We start from the raw sequence: 6,983 nt of genomic DNA, 5'->3' as shown, positions 1-6,983 counted from the left end.
CCACTTCTTATTGTAATTTTTCATCATATTTGAATTTTAAATGTAAACAAACTTAATTACAAAATTAACATTGGTTACATGAAATACTAAGTAAGATTTGATATTTAGGTTGGGGTGATGGGAAATATTATGTATTCCGCCCAACCCCCACCCCAAGTTTGGCAAATAAAGATTGGGAAACTTGAATTATTATTTTATCTAAGATTTCCCCTCACCTAATCCACTTTTTATTACAGTATTTCTTTATATTTGATGTTCATAAGTAAACATAAGTCCTATATAAACATTTGATCCAAGTATGGTAGAGATGCAATGCTTAACATTTAGACTTGATAAAAATAAAATTATAAAATTATAAAATATAAAAGCAATAATTATATTTATATTTATATCTATAATTAATTATAATTAATAATAAAAACAACCTAGATACATCTTAATACGTAGTGTACCAAACCCTCGGAGGGATCAAATGCCTTGAGTTGCAAACCACTTTTAAAGTGAAAAGAGATTTGATCCCTTTCAGGGTATGGTAGATCCCGAATTAAGATGGATCTAGGTTAGTGTTATTAAAAATATGTGATAGAATTGGACATTTTTAATAGCTCAAGAGTGATAACCTGCAATCTTAAAATTTCATAATTAATGTAATGTTACATTTTCAGAAAATTTCTTTAATATAATATTTTTTTGTAGTTTTTTAAAACATAAAAATTAATTAACAAATTATATATATATATATATATATATATATATATATATATATATATATATATATATAATGGATGTCATATAAATTGAATAGATGGTAAACACTTATAGGGATCAATTGGTAAGAAGTATCAAAATGCTTACTATATGGTACATCTCATATGAGAGAAGAATATATATATATATATATATATATAACTTTATTTTAAATTAGTATTATTATTATTACTTGTAGAAATAATTGATATATAAGTTAAATATTTATAAGTTTAAAAAACATGGAACAAGGTTAAACATTTATACATTTAAGAAAATATGAAACAAGATTATTGACTATAGATATTTACAATATCATTGGGCAATATTATGACTTATCAACACCACATCCCAAAAAACCATGAATAATTTCGTATGACATTTTCTTTTAATTAATCATATCAACCTTTGATTGGTGTATAGTAATATTAATATTATATTCTAAAATATTTTATACAAATCAAATTTCTATTATCCACCTAACAACTACTATCCACTTGACAATTATTATTTATTAATTAAAATTTTAATATTATATCTAAAATTTCTATTACCCACCTAACAACTAGTATCCATGTGACAATTATGGTTTATTAAATTAAAACATATAATACATTTAAATTAAATATAGAACTAAAAGATATATTATTGGCATTTTAAATTAAATATAAAAGTTAATAAATATTATTCACATTATAATTGTGTTTCTAAAATTTCAAAAATTAATATTCACATTCTTATTGGTTTTTTAAAATTTTAAGAATAATATTCACAATCTAATTGTGTTTCTAGATTTTTATCCAAACAATTGAGTTATATTCTTATCCACTTTACTCATTGTCATTATTTTCCAATACCGATTATGGCCTGACCAAATCAGGGAACCACCGTTATGGAGATTTCCATTCAACAAGTTAGTTATTGATAAAACAAAATTCTGATTTGACTTGAATACCTAAACATTGTTATCAAGATTACCATTGAACAGCTGAGCTATTGATGCTCGACCGACCAACAAGGAAAAATTGTTATTAAGATTACCATTGAACGTGTGTTTAATTCATAATACCGGCGGTGGCCACAGAACGGAACTGCAAAATAGATTTGACAAATTCGGCAACCTTCTCAATTGATCGAAAGAAGCAAACACTGTAAATAAGATTACCGTTAAATCTCTGCATAGGTTATGGTTTTATTCAGCATGTTTTGGGTAATATTTCACAAATTGAAGAAATCTGTAGTGATCTGCCTTGTTCAGATTTTCGAATTAAGATTGGTGACTGGTGGTGCATTTTCAAAACTTACTGTTGTTGCATAGTCTGCCAAGATTCACAATCCAGCTGAAAATATGAAAAGGCACTAAATTTTATCTCCAAAATGCCTGGTAGAATCCTTTGTTAGAGCCTGTTTTGCCATAGCTCACGAGCCTGCTACGGAACTCTTACCACCTTCTCAGTATCCCTGGTTTTCAGAGCCAGAATTCCATTTCTCGGGGCTAGAATTGAGAGTCTAAAATCCTACATTCCACCGGGTTTTGGGATAAAGTACCATAGGCGACGTGGACCGTACCCACGGGATAAATGAACTTAAGCTCTATCACCCTGCCTTAATTGACATAGTAATCTTTTGTTATTAGCCTTGGACAGCTGGCTTTTTCTATTTCCGAGCTCCTCTCGAATAACAAGTCTTCTGTCAGAAGAGTCATAAATCTCTCCTATAGCATTATCTAATCCGGGTCTTTGTATTCAGAGCTTGGTCAGATGCCCATTCATTTCTTATACAATCTCTCGATTTGAAATCTATCCCTTAGTTATTATCCTTGGACGACGGGCTACTCCTGGATCCGCGCCCCTCTGTTTTTGTAAAGACATTCCTTGTCGAGCCTTCTGTTTATCAAATCTTTTGTCAGAAGAGGTCCTTCTCCCCCCACTTGGCATTAACTTATACAGGCTCTACTTTCAGAGATCGGACCAGTCGATCATTTGTTTCTAGTATAAAAGCCCGATTTGGAAATTTTCCCAGGACAAAAATCCTACAGCCAAGCCAGCAGGAAGTTTTCGGAGGCGCATGGAGGGTGAGTTAGATGCATCGGCCACTGAGGCCATGATACGGGCAGCAATTCAGGCCGAGAAGGATAAGGGTGACGCCACGTCATACAGAGGATGGTAATCTACTTTGGATGACATGGTTGTCCAATCATCAATGCCTACTGCCAATAAGGAGAGGAAACGGTCACAAAGAGAGCACCTATTTCGGGAGGTTAATAGGAAAAGTAGTCTCCAACAGAAGGATAACTTCCTCTGTGAACAAGCTAGCCGCTACAACAAGGCTTGAAATCCTGTCAAAACCACCCCTCTGCCTGCTACTATAAAACTGGACAACATCCACCTGACTGAGCGCATAGAAAGTCTCCAGGAGCTCACCTCAGTGGGTAGATGGCACTTTCCAGAAATGGATGATGCCTCGATGAGGAAATGGCTTGAGGTTCAGTGGAAGCCACTGATAGGATACCTCCCCATTGTTTCAAATCTTATGAAGGAGTGATACTGCTTTCATTTTTTAAGTGCCAGTGATGTAGAAGCCATTCAAACGTGCCCTTGGGTTCACAGAAGGAGCTTCCTTGCCTTTTACAGATGGTATATCGGGTAAAACCCTCTGAAAAATACCCCTTCAAATAACTTGATCTGGGTCAAACTCCCAAACCTTCCCCTGGAGATGTGGTCTAAGGGGACTCTAACAGAGATAGGTAAATCCATTGGAAGATTCGTTTACGTTGACCCAAGGTGTCTTGGGGAAAAAGACAAGCGCATAGCATGGATTCTCATTGAAAAGGCCTATAGGGGAGGTTTTCCTGACCATATAGAGATTGCATGGAGGGATTTAAAAATAAAACAAAGACTTGAATTTTGGGGCATACCCTTCAGATGTTTTGCTTGTCACAGTACTGGACAACTTATTAAAAATTGCCCTCGGCGCCTGACACATAAAAGCAGAATGTGTCATGAGAAGCTCCGGGCAGACTCTCCCCTGTCTTCTGAAAAGGAGAAGCTATACCCCACAGCCAACTCGTCTCCTACAGAACTGGATGCTGTGCAAGATTACAATCTGGAGAACAGAACATATCAATCTCCTCAGGGCCACGGCAGTAGGCCTGAAGAATCGACTGGTTACATCGCTGATAAAAATTTTCAACCTATCCTATTCCCGCCTCCCCCGGAACCAAAAGACGACATTGCAATAACCCCTCCCCCTCTGATTCCTAAGCCTTTCAAGGATTTTTCTGTGGGCTCCCATTCCATTATCATCTCATCATCCTCGCCTACACCCAAAAAGATCTGTATTCCATCCACGAAAGGCAAAGAGCCGATCACATTAGCCACCCCTTTAAATTCCCCTGTTTCATCTCCAACAAATTTATATGACAACGACTTAGATTTTCTTCTAAGAAAGAAATATCTGGAGTTGGAGCCCTTAACCATCCATAAACCTCGTAAACCCTCGCCTCCTCTCATTAGCCCGAATTCCGCAAAAAATATAACAGTCAGGAAAAAAACAATGGTGGAAGCAGACATTATCGGGGGCAAACAAAAGATGCAGATAGTGGTGTGAGAAACCTGTCCCTTGTCGACGTTCCCATCATTGACATGTCAGAGACACAGCCTCTTAGAGCAAGTGTGGCTGGACTCCCCCCCAAATGACCTTCATCATATCTATGAATATCAGAGGTCTGGGAGCAGACCTAAAGTTTTTGGCGCTTAAAAATCTCTTCTATTCAGTCAAGCCAAAAATCATTTTAGTACAAGAAACCATGCATAGCAAACATGTATCCATTTCCTATTTTAGGAAAATGTTCCCCTCATGGCATATGGCAGCCTCGGAAGCCAAGGGACTTTCGGGAGGACTGGTGGTTTTGTGGGATCCTTATTGGATCAGAGCAAAGGCTTATAAATGCTTTGCAGGCATTCTCATCTCAGCATTTATCAGAGGAAATGACTCTCCCATTAATATCTTGAATATCTACACCCCTTATAAGAACATGACTCCTTTCTGGGACAAATTTTTTGCTTCACAAATTTTTGACATTGACTCATTAATGATTGTAGGCGATCTAAACATTACTCTAAGCTCAGAGGAACGGTGGGGAAATTACAGGAAGAAAGACCCGCTTGTTGATCGAATAAAGTATGAACTCTTGCACTAAAACATTGTAGATATCTCCCCACCAAAAATGATGCCTACGTGGGACAATGGAAGAACAAAAGAAGCCTATATTGCAAAAAGGATAGATCGGTTTATTGTACATGTCAGCATAATTGATAAAATGGGCATGCCATTCTCGTCCATTGAGAATGTATACATATCTGACAATAGGCCGATTTCTCTTAGCTAGAGCGAAAAGGGGTATAGAAATGACTACCCTTTTAAATTCAACAGATTATGCTTCGAGGATACAGACTTCAATGAACTTATTACAAAAACATGGAAGGACTTATCTGAAAAAAATACATCCCCCCTTTTATGACTTTTAGAGACAAGCTATCCACTATGAGGAAAGTGGTCAAAGAATGGCAATGCAAAAAGAAACAGGCGGACAGATTGGCCTTGCAAGGAATACAAATGGAACTCGACAGTATATCCAAGGATTCGAATGCCAAATCACTTCCTTTTAGCATGAGATGCCGTCGAAATGAACTAGAAAGGAAAAAACAAAATTTACTGAAGCAGGAAGAAGTCTCATGGAGACTAAAGAGCAGGGCAATCTGGCTCAAGGACGGTGACAGAAACACTAAATTTTTCCATAAGTATGCAAATTCCAGGCGAGAGAGAAACACCATATGGAAAATAAGTGATGGTCAAGGAGGCTTTCTCTTCTCACAACAAGAAATATCAAAGGAAGCTGTGAGACATTTTAAAAACCAATATAAAAGAAGGGAAAATTGCAGTTTTCAAGATATCTTATGGGGCATAGATCTGGTCTCTCAAATGTTCGATGATGATAAAAATGAGCACCTGTTCCAGCCCATAACAGAGGAAGAGCTTCTAGGATTTATGAAGGCCTTCAAGAAGGACAAATGCCCCAACCCGGATGGCTGGACAATAGAATTCTTTATACACTTGTTTGATATCATGAAATTAGATTTGCTAAGGATGGTTGAGGCAACAAGAATCTCAGGTAGCATTCATCAAATTACATCTTCCATGCAGATAGCTCTTATCCCAAAGAAATTGGAAGCATACTCCTTTAAATATCTCAGGCCGATCTCATTATGCAATATAACCTTCAAAATCATCACAAAAATTATTGCTGAAAGGATCAAGACGACCTTAGCCAACTCTTTAACAAAGGATCAACATGCTTTTTTAAAGGGTAGAAATATATTGGATGCAGTTGCCAACACTCAAGAAAGCCTGTTTACCATGCTCTCAAATAAATCTGAAGCTGCCATTCTGAAAATTGATTTACAAAAAGCTTTGATTGTTTAGATTGGGGATTCATTAGATGCTTATTAGCTAAGATCGTCCTAAAATCAAATGTCATATCCTGGCTCATGGCGTGTGTAGAGAACGTGAACTATGCTGTCATTATAAATGGGATTCCTTCTCCTTATTTCCTAGCAGAGAGGGGGCTGCTCAAGGATTCCCTCTCTCTCCTCTGTTGTTCATTCCTGCAATGAACTCTCTAAGACTTCATATTAATAAGGCAGTTTCTGAAAATAGATGCAGGCCTGTGAAGATTTGCCGCAAAAACTACGTCTCACACAACTTATTTGTCGATGATGTGCTCATTTTTGCAATGCTGTGCAGAATCTCATGGATATGTCTTAATGACATTCTAAACAGGTTCCAGAATGCTACTAGTTTACAAATTAACAAATCTAAATCCATTATCTTCCACAATGGCGCCAATATGGAAACAGTGGAATGGATTTCTGTGCTGTTTGGAGTAGAGACGAGGTCTATTAAGGAAGGATTAAAATATTTGGGTTTCCAGCTAAAGGCCAAGGGTTACTCTAAAGAAGATTGGCAATGGTTAATAGATATATACTATAAAAAGATCTCTGCCTAGAAATACAAGTGTCTATCTTTGGCATGAAGAATTGTTCTAACTCAAGTAGTTCTAACTCAACTTGCTATATATTGGGCACACATTTTCTTTCTCCCTGCAAGTATCATCCAGAAAATGAACAAGATAACTGCAAACTTTATATGGGGCAGCAAGTCGAAACAGGGAAAAT

This window comes from Pinus tabuliformis, chromosome X (assembly GCF_031772625.1).
Source record: "Pinus tabuliformis cultivar Carrire ecotype Pingquan chromosome X, CPIR1, whole genome shotgun sequence".
NCBI classification, from domain to species: domain Eukaryota; kingdom Viridiplantae; phylum Streptophyta; class Pinopsida; order Pinales; family Pinaceae; genus Pinus; species Pinus tabuliformis.
The sequence above is the reverse complement of the archived record's forward strand: the minus strand, read 5'-3'. Positions refer to the sequence as shown.